This window comes from Danio rerio, chromosome 21, assembly GCF_052040795.2.
Source record: "Danio rerio strain M-AB ecotype USA chromosome 21, GRCz13ab, whole genome shotgun sequence".
Lineage (NCBI taxonomy): Eukaryota > Metazoa > Chordata > Actinopteri > Cypriniformes > Danionidae > Danio > Danio rerio.
In genome coordinates, this window is record NC_141041.1 from 40,191,528 (window position 1) to 40,204,505 (window position 12,978).

The following is a 12,978-nucleotide window of genomic DNA, read 5'->3' on the forward strand; positions in this document are numbered from 1 at the left end:
CTGTTCAAGAAATACAAGAAAAATAAAGAAACTGAAACTTTAACTTCACAATAAAAGTTTGTTGTGTAAACCCTACTGAAACAGTAGCAATTATTCAATATAAAACAGCAAAAGAACACTAATGAAAAATTGATCAGTAAAACCAGTCAACAATTAATGCATCAAAAAGTATTACAATTTTAAAAACAGATGAAAATATTGCTACAAGACAGGAAATGATGAAGGCCAAATGATGTTGTGGAAAAGGGACAGTGAAAAAGGGCAGCAGCACTTCTGATGATCCTGCAAAAACGACAAGCAAATCAATCACTGGAGTAAAAACTAATCATGCCTCAAATTATTTCATTCATTCAGAAACAAACACCGCACTGCTGTTTTATATATATAAAACACTGTTTTTTATCGTTTTTGTTGGCAAAATACAGATTGTTGTCTATTTACAATTACACTAACGTTAATGGGGAAAAGATTAGTCAAGTCAACACTAGTCAAGTGTCCACACAGGTATGTAAAAAATAAAGTCTCATCTTAACTTAATGTCTGACTCTGTATAGCATGAATATCTGATTCCATGACCACACTAGCGCTTCCACGAATTTAAGAGGGGTGAACACAGTTAATTCTGACCTTAAGAGGCTACATATTAAAAATAAATAAATAAATAAATAAAATAATTAATTTAACGTGACTAATGTTAATCAAGTACTTTTAGGCTTTTAACATGTGAAAATCTACTTCTAACTTACAGACAAGATTACGTTAGAGAACATGAAAGCCATGGGTGATTTAAAAAAACAATAATGCAAATGATAAGTTACTGACATTTGGTTCGCATAAAACAAAGTAATCACTAAGCATTCATTTTTGGCAAAATCTGCCAAAAGGCACAGCAACACGATCAAATGTGTTAAAGTTGAGCAAAGAAATGAAGAGTAGTCAAGCAGTCTACTTCATGAAATGTTTGTGATAATATTTTGCGGTCAATTCGTATTACTGTATTTCAATATGCAGTGATGGCATGTCAGTGAGACAAATAAATATTATTACACCTCTCCAGTGACATTTCCTCAAATTAAATCATCATAACGTTACTGTGCACAGCATCAGTAAAACGTTAAGAATAATTTAAATACCAAATTTTAAAACAGTCACTGCTGATTACAAACTAACATTAAAGATAGGCTTAAAGAAATCCTGAATGCATGATAATATGAAGATTTATTACTCACTGATGTCGAAGCACTTCGTCAGAGATGTAGACAGGACAGAATATGTGCCATCAAATGAGCTCTTGTGCAGTCTTTGTTGGACATCAAGGTAGTATGTTCACCCACACTGTAAAAAAAAAAAATCTGTTATTTTACATGTTTTTTTTCCCAGAAGCTAGGGTAATAGAGTCATTTGGTTAAGTGGTTTAAAATAATTTTATTTATTAAATACTTGCTTACCCATATATAGATGTAAAAGTAACCAAAATAAATAATTCATTAAAATGTGTGGGATACTAAGCATGTTTGGTCTACAGAGAGAAGTAAACATTTACTTTAAGCATTGATCCTAATGAATCTATTTCTGAACTACATCCAACCTCACCTCTGAAACAGCATTTTTGAGCATTTAGATCAGGGGTGCTCAACCCTGTTCCTGGAGATCTACCTTTCCGCAGAGCTCACCTGCAACCTTGATCAAGAACACCTGTCTTTATTTATCAAGTGCTCCTTCAGATACTATTTAGTTTGTTTAGTTGCGTTTGATCAGGGTTGGAGCTAAACTCTGCAGAAAGGTCGATCTCCAGGAACAGGGTTGAGCACCAATGTTTAAGACAATAAAAAATAAGACATCTAGATGATATTTTATATTCAATCATTTGTGAAATTTAAATGACTTATATTCAGTATATACATAACATAAAATTAGAATAAGAATAAAAAAATAATACTCTATGCCAAATAAAATACTTCAGATCTAAATAAAGCAGGTGTTTTTACCTAAAGGTTCCTTTCCTCCAGTTAGTTTAGCTGCAGATCCCTCCACATCTGTGCTTTATTTGGTTCTTGACTTAAGAGTAACTGTTGTCACATTCCAGGTCCTTCACAATCTGAGCTAGAAAGACAATATGGCAAAAGACAAGACACATTTAAATAAGTCTCAGAATAAAATATTTAAAAGGATAGTTTACTTTTCTGCCACCATTACTACATGTGTTTTAAATCCATTTAAATTTCTGTTAAACACTAAAGCAGATATTTTGAAGAATGTTAGAAACCTGTAACTATTGACTTCCATATTTGAACCAAATTTCTTTAAAAAAATATATGAGTTTGTGTTAAATGGAACAAAAAAAAATCTAACTATTTTGAAACAAGTGGAGGATGCCAAAGATGCCATTATTTTCATTTTTGGGTGAACTGTCCCTTCAATTCAAGTGTCACGCATTACTCATAAAAACTGATGTATCGCTTGAGGAAAACTAAATCAAGTACCTCCTGTGAGCAAGCAGAATCATTATGCCATTGTATTCAGCCAACTGACCCAGCCGAGGCTCGAACCAGCAACCTTCTTGCTGTGAGGCGACAGCACTACCTACTGTGCCACTGCGTCGCTACTGGAAGAAGAAGAAAAAGAGGTTGTACATGAAACTCCTCACAACAAATCTGTGAACAACTTGACATTTTAAAATCTAATCAAAATGAGGAAGACATCAACATTACCTTGAATAATCAAGTGAGGAGAGATTGGTAGCATCAGTTTTTCAGCATCAATTGCTGTAGTTGCAAAAAAGATAAATATAATAAGAGTAAAATAAGACTTAACATTTAATAATCTAAATCTATGGTACAACCATACAAATCTGTATGGGGTTCAAATAAATTTGTATACAAATCATTCCCTACACCTGAACACCAAAAATAAAATGTACAATTAATGACACAATAACGTTATACAATAAGCTCATTAACCAGTGAGAAATAGACAATTAATATGTATTATGTTAATATTAACGTTAGCTTAAAAGACATCAACTGAATTTTATTATCAGCTCAATTTAATAAAACAGTTAGACTTGTTTCATTGTGAGTTTAGTTTGAATAACTAACTTACAGTTTACAAATTTAACCATAATGATAACTTGGTCATAATGACCACATGAAGACCAGAGCTTACCTTAACGTTAAACGTTTAACTTTTCATGGTGACTTTGCCTTCATCTCAGTGTTGTGCTGAAATAGAGAATTCATTAATGCAGTTAACCCAAAGTAAAAGTTACGTTTTTTTTTCAGGTAACTTAACGTTACTATGGTCAAAAACTCACTCAAGATAAACTCACTGTAATTACCTTATCTAATACCTCGCAAACACTACAAACACGGTCTGGCGTCGAATAACGTGACATAAGTACCTAACTTACAGTACAACTAAAGTAACTTGGTTAATTATTTTAAATTACACACACACACACACTACACGGAAATATACACAAAACAATCTTTTAACGAACAGAATTTGACTTTTAAACACTTACCGAGGATGAATTCACTGGAAGAAAAGGCGACAGGTGGATTTCAAATTAGAAGAGCCGCTGCTTGCCTGGTGAAGGTCGAATCGAGTCGGCTCGGCTTTATGAATCGGCTCCTTAGAACAGTAAAGAGTCGAATCCGCCTAAAACCGATTCCTTTTTGTATATTATTGTAAGACACAACAATGAATCATTACTATTTCGTTATACTGCTCGGCCACACACATTTATACACATATTGCTGAATGTGCTTGTGAACACGTGTGATAAAATAATTCCCGAACAAACGGTTCAATCCGATTCGGTGTCGTTTGTGTGCTGAACCGAACCAGTGCAAACGTGATATTGATAAAATAGTAATATTGTTTTTTTCTTCTCACTTTACCAGCGAAAATATTACATATATCTGACTTTAACAATAAGAATAAGGTTCGCTTAAAGTGTTTTGAGAATTAATATTTTTTTCTCCCAGATTTCATTTTACACCAACAAGCAAATATAATGGCGGATGAGAAAAGCCAGATCATATCATAAATATTGCGTTTAATATGTCACGAAATGAAGTTTTAACAGTTTTTCATGCGAGAATGTAGTTCTTCCAAACTCAAATCTGTGGTTTGTTTTTAGATATCATGTCTAATTTTAAGTGTGCTTTGCCGATAGGTGAGATTCTGACCTCCAGGGGTTGACGGCGCTCCATCACTCATGTATCCGGCAAACCTCACGCTTTAATCGGCCTAGACATTATTGAGACATGCCCTGTCTTCGATGACTAGATAATAAATGTATTATGAAATAAATTTTTGACCGTTTTTAATGCTAGAATGTAGTTGTTTTAAACTCAATTATGTGGTTTATTTATTAAGATAGGGCGTATTTTAAAATGTTGTTTTGAAAATGCGGAGATATGTGACGTCTACGGTGGCCAATATGGGTGCCCAATATTCTTAAATCCGTCTAAAGCAGGTTGGTCACTCTGACATTTAAGCTGACTTTGAAATCATTTTGTGTGTTTAACAGTCTTTGGTTACGTGAATCAATTTATTTTTGTTCCAATTTACGTTTTGGTTTAGCACAAAGTTATGTTTATTAAATATTATTTAATATTTCCATGTTGCCTTATAAAGTGCACTTAAAAATGGAAAACCAGGGGACAGTTTAATGCACTGAACAGTCTGAAGAAACTGGTTAGGTTATTTACTTCACAAAATAATTTGTCTAAAAATAAATGTACATAATAATCATAATATATAGTGTGTGTGGAGTTGTTCTTGGTCATTTGCAGTACTGAATTTAGATGCACAGTAACGGATTTTTCCCCAAAATTCATTATAAAATCTACAGTAACATACTGTTAACCATGTTCACAGTATAGAAAAGTTGAAAATACATTATTTTACTGTGAAAACAACAATATATACAGTAACACACTGTGCACAGCTTATACAGTAAAAAACTGTTGAGAAATGCAGTATAATACTGTGAAAACAACAGAAATAGTTTACAGTGTATATATATATATATATATATATAAATATATATATATATATATATATATATATATATATATATATATACATACACACACACACACACACACACACACACACACACACACACACACACACACACACACACACACACACACAGAGCTTGACATTAACTTTTTTAAACACCAGCCTCTGTTGCTAGTAGATTTCGAACATTACTTGCCACTTGCCATTTTCACTAGCCACAATTTTGTTGCTTGGAAAATATATTTTATATTACTAAATGTTACTTTGACATGCTAAAATGACTTGATTTAGATGTTGTGTTGTCCACATGCCACCTCATTTATTTCACTGTTTGTGTGTGTTGTGTATGAGTTTGCTCACTGTGCATGAGCAAATGGGTTGTGTCGCATTGCAAACAGTTTTTATTTCACATGACTTTTCAGGGCTCAAAAAAAAAGGATTTACCAAACTGATCTCTGACCACACCAAAAAGAAATAATTATTTCTTAGCCCCACATTTTAAATGTTTCAAAACAAGCAAATATATAGGCCTAGCTGTATAGATTTACTTTTTATTCAACAAAACTTTTCTTAAAAAAAAAGACATTTGTCAGCACTTACTACACATAAATGGGGAGTTAATCTCATATTAAAGCAATGTTATCGTAAAGGATGATAATTAAACCATATTAACAAAAATAACTAAGCAAAAGTAAAGGTAAAACATACCACGAGTGATAATGAAAGGATGATCACGTGCCTGAGAATAATTAAAACGAAAGCAGTGACTGCTGCTGCTGCTTACAAAAGGATATATATATATATGTATGTATGTATGTATATATATATATATATATATATATATATATATATATATATATATATATATATATATACATATATATATATATTCAATCTTGAGCCCTTAAAAGCAGCAGGACTGTGGGTACACGAGCATCGCTATTTGTCCAGTCTATTTCAAAGAAAACCGATCGCACCAATTGCGCTTCCTCTTTACACTGTTGTTTAGTAAACAGGAGCGTGAGTGCTCGCTTTTTAACAGTCGCGTGCATCACATCACCTGTGCGATTGAGTAGTCATCCTCTCATAAGGTATTTACCTGCTTTTAGAATCGTACAGCTTCTCGATTTTAAGATCACATTTGCACGCATATTGGGCCATCCTTATTGTTGAACCTTGCTTTAAGAAAACTACAATGTAAAAATGATTTCCAACCTGCCAAAGTGGCTAGTGGGAGCGGCTGTCTTACCTGCCAAAGCTGAAATCTATACTGCATTTGGCGAGTTGGCAGGTGTTAATGTAAAGCCCTGTATATATATATATATATATATATATATATATATATATATATATATATATATATATATATATATATATATATATATATATATATTAGTGTTGTCAATCGATTAAAAAATATTAACTAATTAATCGCACCTTTTTTTGAAAACTAATCACAATTAATCACATTTAAAAGACTGAAATTTGTAATTTTGGCTATTCAAATGTAAAATTAATGTAAATGCAAGACAAAAACTATTTAAAGTCAAAATATAATTGTTTATTAGAATTTTTGTTTATTTTGTAACACAGATTTCTTCATGTAAACAACGTACCCACAATAAACCTTCAAGATCTTGGCTTGGCAGCCATATTTATTGCAGAAATTAAAACAGCCATGTTAATGCCATTTGAATTTCAAATCAATCAATGCCAATAAAGAAAAAAAAAATTCCAAGTTGGATTCTAAGTGGACTGCAAAAAATGCCAAAATACAGGCAGTGCAGATATGGAAAATAGAAAATTTTTATAACAATAAAGTATTAAATACAAACAATTGCACTCATTGTAAAGTTGTATTGCTGTGAGTTGAGAACCTTAATTATAAAGTAGAAACAATTTTACTCAGTCCTCTTTTACATTCAGTCAGTTGCTAAGACAGTTCAGTCTGTTGACATTATCGGGAGAAATCTGTGTTACAAGTTAAACAAAAATTCTAATAAACAATTATATTTTGAATTTAAATAGTTTTTGTCTTGCGTTTACATTAATTTTACATTTGTATAGCCAAAATTACAAAATTTCAATCTTTTGAAAAAAAAGCAGCAATTTACTTTTATAGTAACAAATAAGTTCTTTTCATTGACTTTAAAGTAAAATAACTGGACATAAACACAGGAGGCTGAAAAATTTATTATTTTTGGAGAAAATGTCAGACGGCATTTAGATTCACAAGGTTTCACAAGATTCGCAAGGTTTTCACACTCACTTTTGAAGGTTCAGTGAAGAGCTTTGAAATGTGCATTTTTTAATTTGAATTATGACGTATTCTCAACTGAAACATGACAAGAGGGAGGGACATATAGTAGCTCCTCCCCTTAAAAACAGCCAAAAGCCTTTTGTTTTCTCACAGCTCTGTGGTTGAAATCAAGCACATCAAATGAAAAGCAAATAAGAAGTCTTAAAGGGTGCGGGGCACATCAGATACTAGAGAGCATTAGATTGGTCAAAAATTAGATGGTAACTCAAGTATGAGGTGATCGATTTAGTTGATGGATTTAGTCAAAAATGGCAAATTGTACGCTTTGGATGTTTCTATCAGTTTTATATTTTCTAAACACATTTATTTGTCACTGTTTTGGAGCACACTATAGCTAATAGAAATCCTTAAAACTAACAGACTGAAACTTTCCTACTGCTTAGTCTCTGTTTCAGGGGTTGCCACAGCGGAATGAATTGCCAACTATTTCAGCATATGTTTTACGTAGCAAATGCACTTCCAGCCCCAACCCAGTGTTGGGAAACACAGACTGAATCTAAATCTACATATATATTTTTTTATTTTAATTTCACGGGGCCTTTAAATGCATTTTAATGATCTAATTACTTTCATTTTCTATGCTGCTAATTGCTTTGTAAACACTCCAATAAAAAGCTGAACTATGTGTCCAGAGGAACATTAAATAAAGCACAGGGATTCTTTCGAGGTTTTTAACCAGAATCAGATAAGACAACATGAAAGCACAAATCTCCAAGTATCTTCTCTTGCTGAGTCAAATGTCCATGCATCATATCTCAGCATATGATTAATCATTCACCAAACTGTGCAAAATGTACCTCATGAACGTAAGTTGAAGCAATAGTTCAACTAAAAAGGACAATTCTCTCATCATTTACTCACCCTTGACTTGTTCCACAAATGTTTGAGATACTTTCTTCCGTTACAAAAGAAGATATTTTGAAGCATGTTGAAAACTGGTAGCCATCTATTCACTTATTCTTTTGTATATATTATATTATATAATATCTATTTCAATGGAAAAAATAAACTAAAAAAGTTTGTAATTAAGTGGGTTTCTTCCGGGTGCTCCGGTTTCCCCCACAAGTCCAAAGACATGCGCTATAGGTGAATTGGGTAAGATAAAATTGTCCATAGTGTATGTGTGTAAATGAGTGTGTATGGATGTTTCCCAGTGATGGGTTGCAGCAGAAAGGGCATCCGCTGTGTAAAACATATGCTGGATAGGTTGGTGGTCCATTCCGCTGTGGCGATTCCAGATTAATAAATGGACTAAGCCGAGAAAATGAATGAATGAATGAGTTTGTAATGGCTTGACGTTTTAATTTTTGAGTGAACTATCCATTTGCACATAAGTGATTTTATTCGAGTACATTTTGTGACTTTGTGAAAAATCTATTATTTTTCAAACACAAAAAACTTGAATAATTTAATAATAACATAAAATTACATCTAAAAATAATGTTTAAATGTGTATTTAGGTGTATTTTTGTCTTGAAAATGTTAACTTAAAGTCTACATGATACGGAAGTTGACTGTCCAGAAGTTGGCTGGTAACACTTTACAATAAAGTTCATTAGTTAATGCATTTACTAACATGAACTAATCATGAACAACACATTTACAGCATTTATTAATCATAATTGAACATTTACTAATGCATCATTAACATTTAAGCCCATGCTTGTTAACATTAGTTAATGCACCATGAGATAACATGAACTAACAATGAACTACTGTATTTTCATTAACTAACGTTTACTAACATGAACAGTAGTAGATGTATTGTTCATTGTTTGTTCATCTTAGTAAATGCATTAATTAACATTAACTAATGAACCTTATTGTAAAGTGTGACCAGTTGGCTGAAAGTTTTATTTCAGTATGTTGATGTACTTGCAATGACGTATTTGAGCCAGCCAGCCTCAGAGCTTCCGGTTAACTTTCTATTACAAAATTACGATGTTTAAGATCTGTTTTCTTTAAAACTTTAAAAGTGATCTTCATTGCCTGATATATATACAATGTGAGGTTTGTCTCAGATCGGACAAGAAGGACTTAGTTAAATAAAAATTTCCTTTTATATTTTCAATGGAGTTTCTGCACTGACGGTGCTAACAGTTAAATGGTCTTTCATCTCGTTTTACGCTTGAACAACTAAATGAATATGTACTGTAAGTCTTTTTAACTGAATGTATAGTAATTACATTACAACATTGATGCTGTAAAAGCAACCTTGTAAAATTGAAAAAAGTCACATTAACCTTTCACCGGAAGTTTATCACTGGCGGAAAAACACTAGCTGTGCATATCGTCACCTTAGAATTATAAGGTTCTATCTGCATTCTGAATGATTTTGAGATATTGAGCTACAAAGTTTTTGCATACCATAGCAAACAGTATGTTGGATGTATTTCTTTTTAAAATAAAAAGTCCTAAAATGTAAACAACTTATAAAATAACATCCCATAATGTAAATAAGTTGTCATTTGATAAGAATATGTCAAAAAATCAATTTTGACAAAAATGTCAGATAGAACCTTATAAATCTAAGGTGACAATACACCCCAATTAAATCAGGGTTTATACAGCCATGGAAAACCTGAAATTTTGAAATTTGACATGGCATTTTTCAGGCCTGGAAAAACCCACAAAGTTTAATGTCATGGAAATTAGTTTAACAAATATCTGTACACTTGAATTAGGGCTGCACGATATTGGAAAAATCTGACATTATGATATTTTGTATTTGTGTAATATATATTGCAATGTGAATACAATTCCAACAGATAATTTAACAGGTTTATTTGGATTGATTCTGGGATTTTGTAGAGGAGTGAATCTTGAATAATATACACTGTAAAAAAAATACCTTAAATTCACAGTAAAGGTAGTTCACAGTAATTTACTGTTATTTTGAAACATTAAATTATTGTGAAAGTACAGCCATATGGTAGAATGTAACTTCACAGTATATAGTAAAGTCCATTACAGTGATTTCACAGTATTATCTTGTCGAATTAACTATGTTTTACTGAGAAGCAGGCTTTCCTCTGCTATTCATTCTGACATTTACCCAGACTTTGAAATCATTTTAGGTGCTCTACAGTGTTTGGTTTTATGAATCAATTACTTTAGTTCCAGTTTTTTGTGTTTTTAAGTTTTTATTTTTATTTTATTTTTTTAATATTTCCATGTTAACCTTATAAAAACTAAATAAAGGTGCAGTGCACCCAAAAACGAAAATTTACTTTGACATTCACGTTGTTTCAAAGCAAGATGATTTTCTTTCAAATTATTTTTTAAGATGTAACCAAATTGTTTTTTGAGCTGCAATACCATTATGTTATTTGTAAATATCAAAAAGTGCCAATACTAGCTTAAAAGTTCATTTGTATTATCTATGCTAAATTAAATAAAAAGAGGTTGACTTCTTATAACTAACATGTAAAATATATAGCCCTTTTACAGTAATTTGGTGTAACTATGAAACCTGCCTTAATTTCACAATAAAATGATGAATACAACACATTACTGTGAACTTTTACAGTTAAATCCTGTAAAGTGATACTGTGTAATTTACTGTGAAAAATTACAGTAACATGTTGTGAAAATCTGGACATTTTCACAGAGTACAACAAATAAATAGATAAATAAAATATAGTAAATTCAAAATTTCAGGTATTCACTATTCAGGTACAGATATTAAATAATTAACACTGCATTGTATATTATTTCATCTTTAATAAAGTTACAAATAATTTCTTGTGGTCGAATGTTTTAAAATTTTAAATATTCAAATGTTCACACAGTTACAGCTTTAAAGGGACGGTATACTCAATAATTAAAATGTACTCACTATTTACTCACACTTTACTTGTTTCAATACAATAGGAGTCATTCAATTATATTCTTTTTGTGTTCATTTAAAAAAAAAAAAACTCATAAAACTCATAAATGTTTGAAACAAGTGAAGGGTCTATTGAAAATGGTAATTTTTGGGTGAACTATCTTTTTACAAATGCATGCAGATGATAAACTTTTACTCCATTATGATTAACTCTGTATTAAACTATAATCCCAACATTGCATATCCTGTGATGTGTCTATAGCAGATGCACACATTGCGATATAAATGCTGAAACGATATATTGTGCAGCCCTAACTTGAATAAAGGTTAGTTGTCTTTACTTTCAGTTTTTGGCCAAAAACTTGCTCTCACATTATTAGTGATTTGTAAGCATTATCAAAATCAATGTTACATAGATATAAAAGCAAAAGAGATTGTTGCGTGTTCTATGATATGCTGTTATAAATTTAAACGTCATTGTTTTTCTTATTATTTACCATGTTGTAGTCAGACTTATTAGCCCCCTTTTGATTTTCTTTTTCTTTATTAATTTTTTTTCAGATGATGCTTAACAGAGCAAGGACATTTCCCCAGTATGTCTGATAATGTTTTTTCTTCTAGGGAAAGTCTTATTTGTTTTAATTGTTGGCTAGAATAAAAACTGTTTTAAATTTTTTAAAAACCATTTTAAGGTCAAAATTATTAGCTTTTAGGCTATATTTTTTCAACTGTCTACAGAACAAGCAATCGTTATACAATAACCTGCCTAATTACCCTAACCTGACTAGTTAACCTAATTAACCTAGTTAGGCATTTAAATGTCACTTTAAGCTGTATAGAAGTGTCTTAAAAAATATCTAGTTAAATATTGTACTCACGGCACAATACGGCAAAGATTAAATAAAGCAGTCATTAGAAATGAGTTATAAAAACTATTATGTTTAGAAATGTGTTGAAAAAATCTCTTAGTTAAACAGAAATTGAGAGAAAAAATAAACAGGGGGGCTAATAATTCTGACTTCAACTTTACATGTAGACATTACATATAACATTACATCATGAAAATGTACTTAAAAGTTCTGGAAAAATCATGAAATGTTAGTAGTAAAATGTGCATGAACCCAGTCAAATGGAATATTGAGTAGGGGGCGAGGTTATTGTACAGTCGATATGTTGTATGTACAGTCGATATGGGAGCCCTCTATTTGACGTCAACAGAAGGACTCCAAGTGTGGAAGCAAATGGTCAGATTTTCATTGAAAATTACTAAACCAAGTCAACACATTTTAGCGAAATAACTTGCAAGGATGAATTATTTAGTTTAAAAAGAACAATGTGAGATAACAAAATAAACAGTAAAAAAAATTCACATTGACTTTACAGACTCCCAGTATAGCTATTTTAGACTGTGTTCACCTGCTGAATCTTACATTCACCTTCAGTTATCATAAAAGTCTAATGTTCATATTTTTTGTGTTTACTTTAAATAAACATTTTTTAAATCAAAACCTATATGTTTATTTGTAATTTCAGTATTTCCCTGTTCTGGTAATCTCTTTTACATCTTATAAACAGGGATGACAATCAATGTTCTGTTGTGAAATAAAGTTTTTTGCATTTACTGTAAGCTTTCGGTTGACCCGTGCTGCAGGTTAATCAGTTATGCAAGTTTGATTTACTGTGCTGTTGTGTCAGTCACAACAGGTTGTCATGTTCTGTTTGTGTTCGGTTCACCACCCGCTCTATCACACTCGTGCAGTATTATTAGTTCACCGGCTCTCAAATCTGATCTCAG

General features: G+C 31.6%; 1 long non-coding RNA gene across 1 annotated transcript; it reads right to left on the reverse strand.

Annotated features, from left to right (window-relative positions):
* Positions 1-38: 38 nt before the first annotated feature.
* Positions 39-3,955, reverse strand: LOC147838923 (uncharacterized). The gene is made up of 7 exons (XR_015520931.1): positions 3,524-3,955; positions 3,166-3,221; positions 2,712-2,765; positions 2,484-2,605; positions 1,989-2,103; positions 1,230-1,335; positions 39-282 (listed from the first exon to the last, which is right to left on the reverse strand). It is a non-coding gene; the product is annotated as an uncharacterized LOC147838923 (long non-coding RNA).
* Between the last annotated feature and the right edge of the window lie 9,023 nt (positions 3,956-12,978).